The sequence below is a fragment of the Bos grunniens genome, chromosome 13, assembly GCF_055505025.1.
Source record: "Bos grunniens cultivar Pamir isolate PY7600 chromosome 13, Bosgru_T2T1.0, whole genome shotgun sequence".
Lineage (NCBI taxonomy): Eukaryota > Metazoa > Chordata > Mammalia > Artiodactyla > Bovidae > Bos > Bos grunniens.
In genome coordinates this window covers 69,790,655-69,807,227 of record NC_141177.1, presented here as the reverse complement: position 1 = coordinate 69,807,227, position 16,573 = coordinate 69,790,655, and the positions used below count along the sequence as shown (strand labels likewise).

General features: G+C 42.5%; 1 long non-coding RNA gene across 1 annotated transcript; it reads left to right on the top strand.

Annotated features, from left to right (window-relative positions):
- Window positions 1-4,479: 4,479 nt before the first annotated feature.
- Window positions 4,480-16,342, top strand: LOC147361187 (uncharacterized). The gene is made up of 3 exons (XR_015139870.1): window positions 4,480-4,645; window positions 10,295-10,414; window positions 14,972-16,342. It is a non-coding gene; the product is annotated as an uncharacterized LOC147361187 (long non-coding RNA).
- The last annotated feature ends 231 nt before the right edge of the window (window positions 16,343-16,573 follow it).

The window sequence follows — 16,573 nt, the reverse complement described above, 5'->3', positions numbered from 1 at the left end:
ATTATTAAAAGGCAGGTTAAGCTTTTTTCTCCCTATAACATTGTCAGAAATGACAGTGTAGATGGTCTCATAGCTTGCCTATTGCAAACTCTGAAAACTTCAGGTTCATTCAGTTCAGTTCAGTTCAGTTGCTCAGTTGTGTCCAACCCTTTGTGATCCTATGAACTGCAGCACGCCAGGCCTCCCTGTCCATCACCAAATCCTGGAGTTCACTCAAACTCATGTCCATCAAGTTGGTGATGCCATTCAACCATCTCATCCTCTGTTGTCCCCTTCTCCTCCTGCCCCCAATCCCTTCCAGCATCAGGGTCTTTGCCAATGAGTCAACTCTTTGCATGAGGTGTCCAAAGTACTGAAGTTTCATCCTCAGCATCAGTCTTTCCAATGAACACCCAGGACTGATCTCCTTTAGGATGGACTGGCTGGATCTCATTGCAGTCCAAGGGACTCTCAAGAGTCTTCTTCAACACCACAGTTTAAAAGCATCAATCCTTCAGTGCTCAGCTTTATTCACAGTCCAACTCTCACATCCATACATGACCACTGGAAAAACCATAGCCTTGACTACATGGACCTTTGTTGTCAAAGTAATATTTCTGCTTCCGTCTAGTCAAGGCTATGGTTTTTACTGTGGTCATGTATGGATGTGAGAGTTGGACTGTGAAGAAGGCTGAGCACCAAAGAATTGATGCTTTTGAACTGTGGTGTTGGAGAAGACTCTTGAGAGTCCCTTGGACTGCAGGGAGATCCAACCAGTCCATTCTGAAGGAGATCAGCCCTGGGATTTCTTTGGAGGGAATGATGCTGAAGCTGAAACTCCAGTACTTTGGCCACCTCATGCGAAGAGCTGACTCATTGGAAAAGGCTCTGATGCTGGGAGGGATTGGGGGCAGGAGGAGAAGGGGACGACAGAGGATGAGATGGCTGGATGGCATCACTGACTTGATGGACGTGAGTCTGTGTGCATTCCTGGAGTTGGTGATGGACAGGGAGGCCTGGTGTGCTGCGATTCATTGGGTCGCAAAGAGTTGGACACGACTGAGCGACTGAACTGAACTGAATATGCTATCTAGTTTGGTCATAACTTTCCTTCCAAGGAGTAAGCATCTTTTAATTTCATGGCTGCAATTACCATCTGCAGTGATTTTGGGGCCAAAAAAATAAAGTCTGACACTGTTTCCACTGTTTCCCTTTCTATCAGGTCCATTACTAAATACAGTAAAATTTAAAGTAAAAAAATTCCAAAAACATACCCATACATTCATTTACATTTATGTTATGGTGACACACAATGTGTGAGTTTTTGAATAATACATAGGCTAGACATAGAGTTTTAAAACGGTCTTCAAACAATGGCTGGCACAGGGCTTTTTGTATGGCATAAACACCTATTGAATTGGTTGAGATCAATTGAAATCAGGGAACCAAGTGCTAGTCCTAAAGGCTGTAGAAGGTTTGGGTTGATGAGACCATTACAGCTTTAAAGTTCAAAGAGAAATTATAGGTGAATGTGTTAAGGTTGATTGGTGGAGCAAAGCTGCATCTTAGTAAACAAAGAAAAAAGAAAAGTTAATAACACCTGAAAAGTAAAATCAAAGATAATGCCTTGACCTGAGTTCACAGAAGCTGGGAGACTCAGCGGTGATGTTTTTCACTTTATCCATAACACATGCTGTTCTTCTCTGGTCCTGAAAATAGCATGTGACCTATGAAGCATTCTATTAGCTGTTGCAGAAAAGCACATTTTCTTCTGAAAAGAAATCAGTTTAAGAATCAAAGAAACGAGTACAAACACAAAGCCAACACACTGGGGTCCACGTTGGGCACTCATTCAAAATGTCATGTCATTCGAACATGTCTCCTATTTTTAATGGTGCTTCACTTGGGTCTAATCACATTCAGACCCTGCTGGGTTGCATGCCATTAGATGCTTTAAAAATGTATAGCCAAGACACAACTAAAATAAAAAACCCACACAAGCCAGCAGCTGAAGCACAGAAAGAAGAGGCCTCTGGGATTTTATTTCATCCAGAGCAACCGACTTACAAGGTCATCTCCGACTTCTTACCCACCTGTGCTCTGTTCCCCCATTGTTAAAATAACAGTGATCATTAGAAATGATTGAGGGCCTCAGGGTGTCATATTTATTTTCTTTACATTTAGGAGCCAGTTTTAGGAAATGAGACCAATAGTTCTTATTGTCTTCTTCCCTTTTCTGTTACAACATGAACATCATTGGGAAGATATTCCCAAACATAAGCTTGCGTGTCTGCTAAGTGTCTTCAGTTGTGTCCAACTCTGAGACCCTGGACTATAGTCCACCAGGCTCCTCTGTCCATGGGAGTGTCTCCAGGCAAGAATACTGGAGAGGGTTGCCATGCCCTCCTCCAGGGGATCTTCATGACCCAGGCCTCGAACTTGTGTCTCTTACATCTCCTGCACTAGTAGGCAGGTTTTTTTTAATCACTAGCACCATCTGGGAAGCCCTCCCAAACATATACTTCTACCAAAATGTAAGCCATGTTATTTCTGTATTTTCCAGGAAAGCCATTGTTCAGAAAAGTTTCACATGAAAAGATGATACAAAACTTTTCCCCAAATATTTCAAATCATGAATTTTCTTGTTCTGATCATTTTAGCTTTGTAGAAGGCCATATTAAATTATATGTGCACATCAAATGGTATTATGTATCTTTAGGCAAGTACATAGGAATAACTGGTCCTTTGATTATTTTTCCCTGAAGTTTGAACATTTGCTCATGAAGCCTTTGCTATGTTTTTATTTTTTATTGTTGACATTCAAATGGAATTGAACCAAGAGTTTTCTGGTTGGAAGATGGATAAAGATAAAACTGATAGAAGCCAAAGGAGCTTGTGACAGTGTGTGACAGTCTCCCAGTGTGGCTGCCTCCTCATCCCAGCTGTCCGGGTGATGTAATCAGAAACAAAGTGCATGTTATGAAAAGCGACTTAGGGTAAATGCAGCTCACAAGGGAGATTACACATTTCTTCTCTTTTGCTTTCTCAAAAAATACTTTTGTCTTGAATTGCCTTAATTATTAGCTGACCCTCAGAAGTAAAAAGGAAACACAGACACACCTCTACTCATCAGGTTTGGTTGACAGAGCTAAGAGGTGGCCACATTAGGTCTGGTTTGCCTAATCCCAGAACAACTACACATTAACACGTTTTACCCTGAATAACTGTATGTGACACGAAATATGAAAGAACATATTGGAGATGCAGGCAGTTCTTCCTAAAGTGAACTAAAATGGCAGCAGTTTCAAAAACACTCTTGGAGGAGGCTGCTTTTCATCCACAAGTTGATCTGTGCCATGGACAAAATCATCAGATGTCAAGAACAGAACTGTGGCCCAGGAGGCGAGCCGGAGACTAGAGTCCAGAGCTGTTGGGCCGAGCAGTTGCAGAAGCTAAGGAGATACTAAACATCTGTGAGCATCAGATGGGCACGTCAGGGGCTTGTGAGAGCTGCTAAGAGACCATGTCAGAGGAACAGCATTTCAGCACATCAAAGGGACCACTGCACGGTGGACCCTGAGATGACCAGTGCGGAGGTCACAACAAACACAGTGAATGGACATCATTTTCCAGCCTCTGTCCAAAGTGGGAAGCCCACCAAATGGCAACAAACACCCCTCAATCAGACCAACAACCATTGAACACATCCTTCCAACATCCTAAGCAGCATAACCTTAAGACGACAGAGTGCTTTGACATATGTAATAGCAGGGCCACCTGACCATCTTCTTGCAGCCAAGCCCCCTTTTCCCAGGCGAATCCCATGTTCAGGTGTGGAGAGTCCACAGGTTCAGGCTGTTAGTTATACAGCTCTGCGAATAAGCTACCGATGACTGGATTTGACAACAAGGCAACTCCTGCTTGAGGACCAAACTCTAAGAGAACAAGCGATGCTCAGACTTGACTTCACAAATTAACCTTTTAGGACCATGCTTAAACATTATTTTCCCCAATACCAGGAATGAGAGTTAGTGAGGAAGCATTAATGCTGGCACTAAATGATGCCTTACCTTTATTCAGCCCAACTTTTTCACTCAGAGGTCTCCTGTTCCAAGGGCTGCTGAGCTGTTCATCTCCTTCCCATCCACCTCTGATGTCCCCTTCTGACCTGAGAATGAGCATGCTAAGTCATGTGAGTCGTGTCCGACTCTGTGCGACCCCATAGACGGCTGCCCACCAGGCTCCCCCGTCCCTGGGATTCTCTAGGCAAGAACACTGGAGTGGGTTGCCATTTCCTTCTCCAATGCATGAAAGTGAAAAGTGAAAGTGAAGTCGCTCATTGGTATCCGACCCTCAGCGACCCCATGGACTGCAGCCTTCCAGGCTCCTCCGTCCATGGGATTTTCCAGGCAGGAGTACTGGAGTGGGGTGCCATTGCCTTCTCCGGAGAATGAGCATAAACCTTATTTAATTGCCACCTCTGTGGCATTAGCAGTGTAGGATGGGAAGCCGAGGTACTAGTCTTAGATGAGCGGTTTTCACCTGGAGTTGGCATCAGAATCACCTGGAAGGTGTCTGAAAGGTCAGCGCTGGGCTCCATTCAGGCCATGTCTGAGTTTGTACGTCTGGGTGGGACCAGAGCATGTGTATTTCTCACAAATCCCAGGTAATGTTGATGCCTCTGTCTTATAAGATCATCATTCAGACTATAGTTGTCTCCTGTACTCCTCTCTCTATTAGGTAAAAATAACATTCTAGAGCTTAGAAGGTTGTAGAAAATAGGTAGCTCAACATCTCTTTTTAGAGGAAACTATGTCCCAGAAAGGTTAAAGGGTGTGACCAACACCACAACCCAGGGTGCCTGACGTCCAGTTCAGAGAGGCTTTCATGGTATTATCCTCATGGTCTCTAATGTTTCAATGAACTTTAATCCTGCCATGTTCTCCTTAATTTATATTGGTTACATAAAACATTATGAGAGGCTTTAAAAACAATATGATTCCTCCATGCTAAGCACCAAATTAAGGATCAAACTCCCATTTATAATGATCATCTTTAATTTTTGAAGAGACATTCTTCATTTTCATATGAATTGGACTATTCTTGAGTATTTGCTTTAGTTGCTCAGTTGTGTCTGACTCTTTGTGACCCCAAGGACTACAACCAACTAGGCTCCTCTGTCCATGGAATTCTCCAGGCAAAAATACTGGAGTGGGTAGCCAGTCCTTTCTCCAGGGGATAGAACCCAGGTTTTCTGCATTGCAGGCAGATTTGTAACCATCTGAGCCATCAGGGAAGCCCTTTGAGTATCTAGTAGAGACCAAACCTTTGAATTTGTTGGGTCTGCTGGAATAATAATTTTCTGTTTACAATAATTTTCTGTTCACAATTTTGTTTGTTTGTTTTTGGTCAGTAGCCTGTATGTTCAATTTCAACATGACAAAAGCTAGTACCTTTCTGAATAAAGCTCTGACACAAGACATTTATCTCTCACATTGTTGAAGTTCAAGAATATTTTTGTGACATCCCTGAGTCAGTCTGTGTGTGTGTGTGTGTGTGTGTGTGTGTTTGCATTTGTGTTTGCTGGTGGAGGCTGCAGAGGAGCCAGAGGGACACAGCGATGCTGTCTCTTTTGTGGCATCATTCTCATGTTGCAGTTGACTATTCCTGATGGACGTTATTTCAAAGCCATATCGATTTTTCCAAGACAGAGATCATTCTTTGGTTGTGTTTGCAAACAGATTTTGAGCAAGATGTGGTAGTGAACAATGGATCGCTTATAATCACAAATTCTACTTGCAGGGAAAAATGTCTAATGACCATCACTGACCTGAAGCCAAGGTACAAATAGGGACAGTCTTCTGCGTGTCATATTCCAGACGAGTGAGAAAGACTTCCAGGGAGCTGTTCTTGGGAAGCTATGGGTTTTCAAGGAAAAAGTTTGAAATCGTGAATTTTTGTTTGGTTTTACTGTTTGGGGCTTTGTTATTCTCATTGCCAATCCTCTAAAGACGGATCTGTCCCCACTATAACAGAGCAATAGCACATGAGCATCTTGTCATGCTAGGTGAAAAGCTGGGACAGGAGATGTGAGAAACACAGGCAGCAGGAACTCTTCAGAAAACACCTCTCCTGGAATGGTGACAGGTGTTTCGTCCAGGATCTTAATACTTCCTTAGAGTTGCCAATTATTTTCAGTCCATCCAAACCAGGAGCAGAGCATCCTTAGGTACCTGGCAGCTGTGAATAATATTCCTTGGAGGTTGCCTACAGTTACAGGGACTCACATGCTAATTCCTGAAGCTGCCTCTCTTACACAAAAAAAGTTTTTAAAAAGCAGTATGTGGACTTCACATGCTTTGTGATGCTATGGATTTTTAAATTTGGGCTGGCTGCGAACATTCTTCTTTACAGTGGAACTTCAGTGTGCAATTCACGGTGAACGACCTTGACCACCAAAGACAAAATCTAGAGTCAGTTAGATTTCACATCTCTGAAATTGTTGGTGGGAACACAGCTCTGGAATAATGGAAAGAACCTTGAGATATCATCTGGTTACAGACACCTTAGCTTATGAAAATGGGATTTAAATAATCTGGGAGCAAATGTCCATTTTCCTTTTGAAAGATTATAAAAAGAATCAGTTCTGAGTTAGCTCTCTTTTAATAACTAACAAAATTAATATATTAGATGCACATTGACCCTTGCCCCAGGGAGCTTATCATTTAGAAGGAGAATCAGCCATGTAAGTAACTATTAAGTACTGATAATAATTTAAATAAATAGACTAGTAAAAATAAAGTAAAAATTCTGTGGAAGAACAGAGGTAAAGGTGATTCAATTTACCCAGCCACAACTAGAGGAAGTTGTTAAAAGAAATGTAGCATTTAAGCTGAATCTTTAAGGATGAAACTTCCTTTGGTAGGTAAGGAGAGTTCTGGGATAGCCACCGAGAGCTCAGAATGTGCACAAATATGTCAGGGAAAATGGTGAATGTAAGCAGAGTGAAGAACTAAGGAGGGTGAAGAAGTAAGACTAAATGTATTGGAAAGTCCAGGTGGAACAAGACTTTGAATTCTATGTTAAAGAGTCTGAAATATATTCTTCAGGCAATTTCAGCCCATTGAAGGTTTCGGGCAGAGGTGCACCTATGGATTTGTGTGCTAAGTTGCTCCAGTCATGTCTGACTCTTTGCGACCTCATCAACTGTAGCCTGCCAGGCTCCTCTGTCCATTGAATTCTCTAGGCGAGAATACTGGAGTGGGTTGCCATGCCATCCTCTAGGGCATCTTTCCAACCCAGGGACTGAACCCACATCTCTTATATCTCCTGCACTGGCAGGTAGGTTCTTTACCAGTAGTGTCACATGGAGTTCAGTGCTAAGGGGCTCCCTGAACCCAGATCTTCTATCCTTCCACGTGCCTCCCGGCTGTTCCACGAGCCCACCGAGCCTGCTCCAACCTCTGGGTCTTTGAACTTGCTGTTCCTTCTTTCAGGACACCTCTTTTCCCAGGTATTTACACGACCTCCTATTATTCTGTCCCATCTTTCATTTCTCTGTGCAAATGCCACTTGGTGAGTTAAGCTTCCCTTTTTGAGTCTAACAGAGCAAATCACCTCACTCGGATTCCCAACTTTCCTTTATGCTACATTTTTTTCTACAGGATATGTCACCATGGAGCACACATTATATGGCACCTCCCTCCTCCACTCAACACGAGGGCAAGGATTCTTGTTTTCCTTTCTGCTTTATTTATTGTCTAACACACATCTTGGAGCACACAGGAGGCTCAAGAAAAACTTGTTAAGTGAGTGGAGAAAAGATAGAAAAGGATCATGGCTTAGTCTGCTCCATAACAGTCTGCTCCATATTTGTTAGCTGCCATAACAAATACTAAAGACCAAGCAGCTGAAAAAACAGAAATGCACTTCCTCACAGTTTCTGGGGGTCTGAGATGTGGGTGCCCACCTCTGTAGGCTCTGGTGAGAGCTCTCTGCCAGGCTGTCCTCTTGTAGTCTCTTCATGGGACAGGGAGTCAGAGAAAGGAAGAAGCACTCTTATGTCTCCGACAAGGACCCTAATCCTACTCTCATGACCTCCTGTAAAGTGTAAAGCTAGTTCTTCCTAGGGTCCCCACCTCCAAATACCATCACCTGGGGGTTGGGGCTTCAGTGTGTGAATCTGGTGGGGGCACAAGCATTCAGTCCACGACAGAGCAATTAGAGAATAAAGAGGGGAAATGAATGGGATGCTTTCTGACCTCAAGGGAGGAAATACTTCTTGGCAGGGATTAGCTGCCCCTCCCTCCCCCACCTCAAACAATCCCTGCAACTGACAGTCCCAGAGGGAAAGTGGGAATGACTACAACAAAAGGATGATTGTAACAGGTCAGAAATTAAAATGCCTTTTAGAAGGAGTAAAGATGGGAATGTAATGAAGGAGGCATAAAGGGCAAACTGGAAATAAATAGAGGTCACAGAGACAAAGAGCTTCCCTGGTGTGGCTCAGTGGTAAAGAATCTGCCTGCTAATGCAGAAGATGGAGGTTTCATCTCTGGGTCAGGAAGATCGGTGAAGAAGGAAATGGCAACAGAATCCAGCGTTCTTGCCTGGGAAATCCCACGGACAGAGGAGCCTGGTGGCCTACAGTCCATGGGGTCACAGAGAGTCAGACATGACTTAGTGACTAAACAACAACAATGGAGACAAAATCCCTACACTGTTCAAACGCCGCTGCTTTGAAAGGATGAAAGACAGGAAGATAAAGAAGAAAAGAAACTGTGCAGGAACACATTGCTGCAAGGCCTGGTCAGGCTTCCTACACCACCATGAACTAGATGGAGAACATAGCCCTTGGCATGATTCCTGGTGTGGGAGCTGAGGCTGCAGGCAGGGGGTCTGTAGGATGTCCCTCAGGACCAGGTGAGAACCTGTACAAAGGTCAGAAGTTAGTGTACAGACTAGAGAGAATTCTTTTTCCTCAGAAGCATCCATATTGAACAAAAACTAGCCCAGCTGTGCTTCCCACTTCATGGAAAAATAGTAAAAGCCTATAAAACTATATAACTTTATAAGTATAAAAAGGCAACTGGGTCAAAATAAAGGGGCCATCTATCAATTAATAAACAAAAGGAATTCAGTTCTCTGAAAGAGACATACTGAATAGAACAGAAAATATAGATTAATTCAGAGGCAAGTTCTGAAGAAAACTGCAAAAATATATCAACTCTACTACTTTGATATCTTAAGGAAAAAATATATTTAAGATTTGGAAGAGAAGACATTTAAACAAGATGGTGAAACCGTGAAATGGGAGAGATACCACCACAGAAAAAAAAGATAGATGGAGGAAATGATTATGCATGTAGATGATACGAAGAATTCACAAGTAAAAGATAGTGTATGAGAGACATGGGAAATAAAACAGACCCAATCTATGTGAAAAAGAATTTATGGAATTATAAAAATGTCATTTTTAAAAGAATGGAAGGAATAAAATAAATAACTGAAGAGATGCATATGCATACACAGCAGAGAGATGAATTGCATGTGGTTCCTAGGGGACCAGACACATCCCCTCCACCTACCAACAACCCAGCACTTCACCTGCCACCATATTGCCTCTTGACCTCCTCTTTCTTGGGAGAATTTCTCTAGCCACTCATCTCAGAGTCACTAACTCCTCATTCCTTCTTTCCCAGGAACTGTATTTTATTCATGGGATGTTCAAATATGCATAGAATCTCTGATGAAATAAGACAGAAGATATGTAATGTTTTATTACCCTAGATTTACTACTTACATGTTAAATTAAAAATTAAGAGCTCTAGGTGGGCTTTTATAAATATATATATATATATATATATATATATATATATATATAACCAATGCTAGCATTCATTCAATGTTTAGAATAGTGATCCTGACTTTATCAGGCTTCCCTGGTAGCTCAGTGGTTAAAGCGTCTGCCTGCAATGTGGGAGACCCGGGTTTGATCCCTAGGTTGGGAAGATCCCCTGGAGAAGGAAATGGCAACCCACTCCAGTATTCTTTCCTGGAGAATCCCATGGACGGAGGAGCCTGGTGGGCTACAGTCCACGGGGTCACAAAGAGTCAGACACGACTGAGTGACTTCACTCACTCACTCACTCCTGACTTTATACAGAACTAGAAACCTGCTCTTTGTCTAATGAAAATGACTTGGAGACATTAATGGGACTCCATATCCTTCAGCCTGCAGGAAGACGAGTAGGGAAGCTTGATCATTGTGTTCAAACTAGTTCTGGACTTGATCACTTTTCTTTTCTCTTTTAAGTTTCACTTTGGGCCACCGTCTGACTTGAGTAACTTTTAGACTTTGAAAAATGATATTGTGATCCTTGGAGTAGAAACCATGACAGAAACGAGAGCAACTGGTAATTCTCAAATTCACAAGGTAGGTAACGTTTCAGGGTCATCCTGGACTTTGAGCACAGATGTTGTCTTGACCTCTGATGGCTAGTGACAGCCCCTCACCCAGGTCGGAGAAGATGACCTGTAGAATCCAGCTGCTGCCTGTCCCTGTGATGATGTTGGTGTGGTCTGGAGCCACTAATGCCATCACCTTGTCTGCATTCCTTGTTTATCAAATGACTTTTATCAAAGGCCTAGATAGTTTATATTTATGGATCCTGTTGGAGAAGGAAATGGCAAACCACTCCAGTAGTCTTGCCTAGAGAATCCTATGGACAGAGGAGCCTGGTGGGCTGCTGTCCATAGGGTCGCACAGAGTCAGACATGACTGCAGCAACTTAGCATGCATGCATGCATTGGAGAAGGAAATGGCAACCCACTCCAGTATTCTTGCCTGGAGAATCCCAGTGACAGAGGAGCCTGGTGGGCTGCCATCTATGAGGTCGCACAGAGTTGAAGACTACTGAAGTGATGCAGCAGCAGCAGCAGCAGCAGCAGTAGCATGGATCCTCTTATAACTGTTGTAAGTCTCTGATAAAACAAAATCATGATGGACAACAGACAACATTCAGACGTACACCTGAGTGCATGATGTGCAGAAGGGCCACTCCCTCAGCACTTCCTAGAATGGCTCATGCAGCCCAGCACAGCACCGCACTGCAAACTGAGCCCAGCATAGCTGTTTTCTGTTGAACTCCACTCTACCTTGAGCACAGCCAGTCTTCTGTAACGTACAAAGGGAGTCCCATGGGCACCCAAACAGTCACTTCTTCATTAAGAGAGATTTTTGTTGAGGTAAACATATTTATATTTATTGCACATTCTGTGAAACAGATGTTTATGCAATTTTAGTATAATAGTCCGTGGTTTTGTTATTCTCATATTTTCCCTTTTTGGTTGTTTTTTGTCACTAAGTCATGTCTGACTCAGAGAAGGCAATGGCACCCCACTCCAATACTCTTGCCTGGAAAATCCCATGGAAGGAGGAGCCTGGTGGGCTGCAGTCCATGGGGTCGCTAAGAGTCAGACATGACTGAGCAACTTCACTTTCACTTTTCACTTTCATGCACTGGAGAAGGAAATGGCGACCCACTCCGGTGTTCTTGCCTGGAGAATCCCAGGGACGCAGGAGCCTGGTGGGCCGCGGTCTATGGGGTCGCACAGAGTCAGACACGACTGAAGCGACTTAGCAGCAGCAGTAGCATGTCTGACTCTTTTGTGACCCCATGGACTATAGCGCTCCAGGCTTCTCTGTCCATGGAATTTCCCAGGTAAGGATACTGAAGTGGGTTGTTGATTCCTTCTCCAGGGGATATTCCCAACCCAGGAATCAAACCCTCATCCCCTGCATTGCAGCTACCTAGGAAGCCCATTTTCCCTTTATATCCTGCACAAAAGAGAAGTAGATTAATGCAGTGAACTTTTCCTAAGACTCCCAAGGTGTATATATCAAAGGGAAAGTGAAGTGGAAGTCTCCACCCAGGAAGTGTTAAGTCTTGACAGAATCTATTACATAGTAAATGTGTATACTGAATCAGGGAACTGGTGAAGTACATGGGATCAGAGGAATCATACTAACACAATGTCCTTCTATATAGCCTTATTACAAAGGACATAAATGTGGTTAACACTTGCTTTTCTCTTTGGACTTCATTGCAGCATTATCACTGAGAAGTAGCACACACTGTATTTCCAATATAACCCTTTAGGTTTCTAAAATAGTCAAGGGCATTAATCGCTTGACCTCCATGGACTGTAGCCCACCAGGCTCTTCTGTTGTGGGATTTTCCAAGCAAGAATACAGGGGTGGGTGGCTGTTTCCTCCAGGGGATATTCCCAACCATAATATCAAACCCATATCTCTGGTGTCTTTATTAGGCAGATGGATTCTTTACCACTGAGCCACCTGGGAAGGCCATAACTACAGGGATTTCCTCCTAAATTAGTTTTAAAAAATTAAAGAACTGTTTTATCCAAACAAAATAAAAAACACTTAAAAATATCACTTCCATCTCCTAGCAACAAAAGATGATGAAGACAAAGATAAGGATAGAAGAAACTAAACAGAACAAAGCAAAAATTGCTTTTCTATTTTCATCTAGGGTAATATATCTTTTGGCCTCTGATTTCCTGGAATATACAGGTGAAATCAAACAGCTGTCTGGATTGAATCCTCTTAACATGTCCTAAACTTTGTTCTGTAGAACCAAAATGCATCTTGAAACATTGATAGGTATGTTATGAGAAAGGATGTTCCATGTCCCAGTACATTTGGAAATGCTTTCTGCTATTTCTCCTCTTGGAGACAGTTCAGTTCAGTTCAGTTCAGTCACTCAGTTGTGCCTGATTCTTTGAGACCCCATGGACTGCAGCACGCCAGACTTCCCTGTCCATCACCAACTCCTGGAGCTTACTCAAACTCATGTCCATCAAGTCGGTGATGCTATCCAACCATCCCATCCTCTGTCGTCCCCTTTACCTCCTGCCCTCAATCTTTCCCAGCATCAGAGTCTTTTCCAATGAGTCAGTTCTTCACATCAGGTGGCCAATGTATTGGAGCTTCAGCTTCAGTGTCAGTCCTTCCAATGAATATTCAGGACTGATTTCCTTTAGGATTGACTAGTTGGATCTCCTTGCTGTCCAAGGAACTCTCAAGAGTCTTCTCCAACACCATAGTTCAAAAGCATCAATTTTTTGGCTTTCAGCTTTCTTTATAATCCAACTCTCAAATTCATTCATGACTACTGGAAAAAACACAGCTTTGACTAGATGGACCTTTGTTGGCAAAGTAATGTCTCTGCTTTTGAATATGCTGTCTAATTTGGTCATAGCTTTTCTTCCAAGGAGCAAACATCTTTTAATTTCATGGCTGCAGTCACCATCTGCAGTGATTTTGGAGCCCAAGAAAATAAAGTCTCTCACTGTTTCCATTGTTTCTCCATCTATTTGCCATGAAGTGATGGGATCAGATGCCATGATCTTGGTTTTCTGAATGTTGAATTTTAAGCCTACTTTTTCACTCTCCTCTTTCACTTTCATCAAGAAGCACTTTAGTTCTTCTTTGCTTTCTGCCATAAGGGTGGTGTCATCTGCGTATCTGAGGTTATTGATATTTCTCCTGGCAAGCTTGATTCCAGCATGTGCTTCATCCATCCTGACATTCCGCATGATGTACTTTGCATATAAGTTAAATAAGCAGGGTGACAATATACAGCCTTGACGTACTCCTTTCCCGATTTGGAACCAACTTATTGTTTCACGTACAGTTCTAACTGTTGCTCCTTGACCTGCATACCGATTTCTCAGGAGGCAGGTCAGGTGGTCTGGTATTCCCATCTCTTGAAGAATTTTCCACATTTTTTTTGTGATCCACACAGTCAAAGGCTTTGGCATAGTCAATAAAGCAAAAATAGAAGTTATTCCGGAACTCTCTCGCTTTTGTTGATGATCCAACAGATGTTGGCAATTTGATCTCTGGTTCCTCTGCCTTTTCTAAATCCAACTTGAGCATCTGAAAGTTCACGGTTCACGTACTGTTGAAGTCTGGCTTGGAGAATTTTGAGCATTACTTTGCTAGTGTGTGAGATGACAGCAATTGTGTGATAATCTGAACATTCTTTGGCATTGCCTTTCTTTGGGATTGAAATGAAAACTGACCTTTTCCAGTCCTGTGGCCACTGCTGAGTTTCCAGCTTTGCTGGTATATTGAGTGTAGCACTTTCACACCATCATCTTTTAGGATTTGAAATAGCTCAACTGGAATTCCATCTGAGAAGTCCCAGAGAGATATGTTTTTGTCTGTTGAACTCAGATTTACCAACTTGTATTTTTACCATGGAAACACACTCTCTCTTTACCTAGAAGGTCTGGCTTACATGAATGAGTACAAATCTGATTGAAAGGGGGGGAAATTTAGATTTCCTTAAACCATTGCTTATTATTTCTACATGTCTTAAAATTGCCGACTAGATAACAATAAAACAACCACACATGACCAATTCCCTTACACTAGGAATGTTCCTTATCTGCTTATTTATGTCAAACTCAATGCTGAACTAATGATTTCATGACAGTCAACTTTTTTGTGCTGCAGTGCTGCTAAAGTTTAAAGACAAGTATTTTTTTTCCTAATAATATCTCTAGTGGCATTTTTATTTTTCCTGTGCTTCCCTGGTTCCCAGAATATGACCTTCATCTCTTTCTTTCTTTTGATGATTATGGGCATGAAGAGACTTAGATAAGGAGGGGAAAAGATAATTGTCCCGGGCCACAGAAATAAGGAGTGACTAAGTGTATAGAGATTATACATCTTGAAATCTTGTTTCCCCTAGTGCAATCATGACTGCTGCCATGACCACCCCATGAGGTAAGGGGGTTCTCTAATTTCTGAAACTAGTTAATAACAAAACAAAGCTCAAAGAAAAAAAAATTAAAAATAACCCTATCCCTCCCACGTTACTCTATTCCTGGCTAAATATATTTGACACTATCAATTTGTATTCATTATGTTTGATTTTTCTACCTGCACCCAATCATGCAGATGTTGCCTGCTGCTGCTGCTGCTAAGTCGCTTCAGTCATGTCCGTCTCTGCGCGACCCCATAGACGGCAGCCCACCAGGCTCCCCCGTCCCTGGGATTCTCCAGGCAAGAACACTGGAGTGGGTTGCCATTTCCTTCTCCAATGCATGAAAGTGAAAAGTGAAAGTGAAGTCGCTCAGTGGTATCTGACCCTCAGCGACCCCATGGACTGCAGCCTACCAGCCTCCTTCGTCCATGGGATTTTCCAGGCAAGAGTACTGGAGTGGGGTGCCATTGCCTTCTCCAGCAGATGCTGCCTACTTAAGAACTTTGTCTATGCCCAGAACAGCACTGTAGCCTGGGGTGACTCGTGTTCTGAAAATGTCAACACACCTAAAATCACATTGACTGTATTATGCACAAATATCACACAGACAAAAATACAAAAAGAGAGAAAAATTTTGAGAATGGTTGATTTTTTTTGCTTATTTCTTGTTTGTTCATGTGTGTTACTGTTTTGTTTCGAATGTAAGATTGTGTTGGAAGAAGGAGTCTGCACTTTTCAAAGCTCAATATTTAAGGAGATTAGATATTGGGGGATGCTTTTTGCTTCCTTGTGAGGAAAACTGAATATTTCCAACCTCCATTACTTAGTAAATATTTCTCTGGCACATGATTGTTCTTTTTTTTTAATTAGTGTAAATAAGTTAGCAAATACCCAATGAGGTGCTGTCCAAGCAAAAGCTGGAGATTCTTCACATTAAATATTATGGAGGATGTAGAATGAGACTGGTTGGCTAAGAGAGGTGAGAGTCATGAAGGTAGTGGAATTCTTTTCCTCTGAAGCAAAGCAATGTAGGTTTTGAGGATATTTGCCTTAAGCCTTCCCAATCTCTCCTCTTATTCATGATCTACAGTGAAAGTGCGTCCCCTTCTCAGGAAATCATGATTCCTACATTTTCCCTACATTTCTGCTTCAATCCTACACAGAAGTGGCTCTTGGCTGGTTTATCAATGGTCATTTATTTGCTTGTAAGAACTAGTGACCTCGTAGCCCATGCCTCTCGGGCAAATTTTTTTTTCTTGTTTTTGCTGGCTTTTGCTCTGGGACATTGGGTCTTCTCAAGCTCTTACCTGAGTTTTCTGTTTTTCCCAGATTACTGCTAACTAAACCTGTAGACTTGGGCTTCCCTGGTGGTTCAGTGGTAAAAAATCTGCCTGCCAATTCAGGAGATGCAAAAGATGTTGGTTCGATCCCTGGGTCGGGATGAACCCCTGGGGTAGGAAATGGTATCCTACTCCAGTATTCTTGCTTGGAAAATTCCATGGACAGAGGAGCCTGGAGGGCTACGGTCAATGGGGTTGCAAAGAGTCAGACATGACTGAGCATGAGAATCTATGTAACTAGACCAGGGAAAGTTGAGCACCTTCAAAAGATGAACACAAATACTTTTAGTCAGCCTGGAGAGTAAGAGGCTTACGAGTCACCTTGAATGTTAGGAATCCAGCCCAGCCTCCAATTCCAGGAAAACCAAGAAAAACAGAAATAAATACAAAAATAAACCTGACCACTTGGATTCATTGGCAGAGTGTCAGGCATTGAGAAAAAAGTTGTGAACAAAA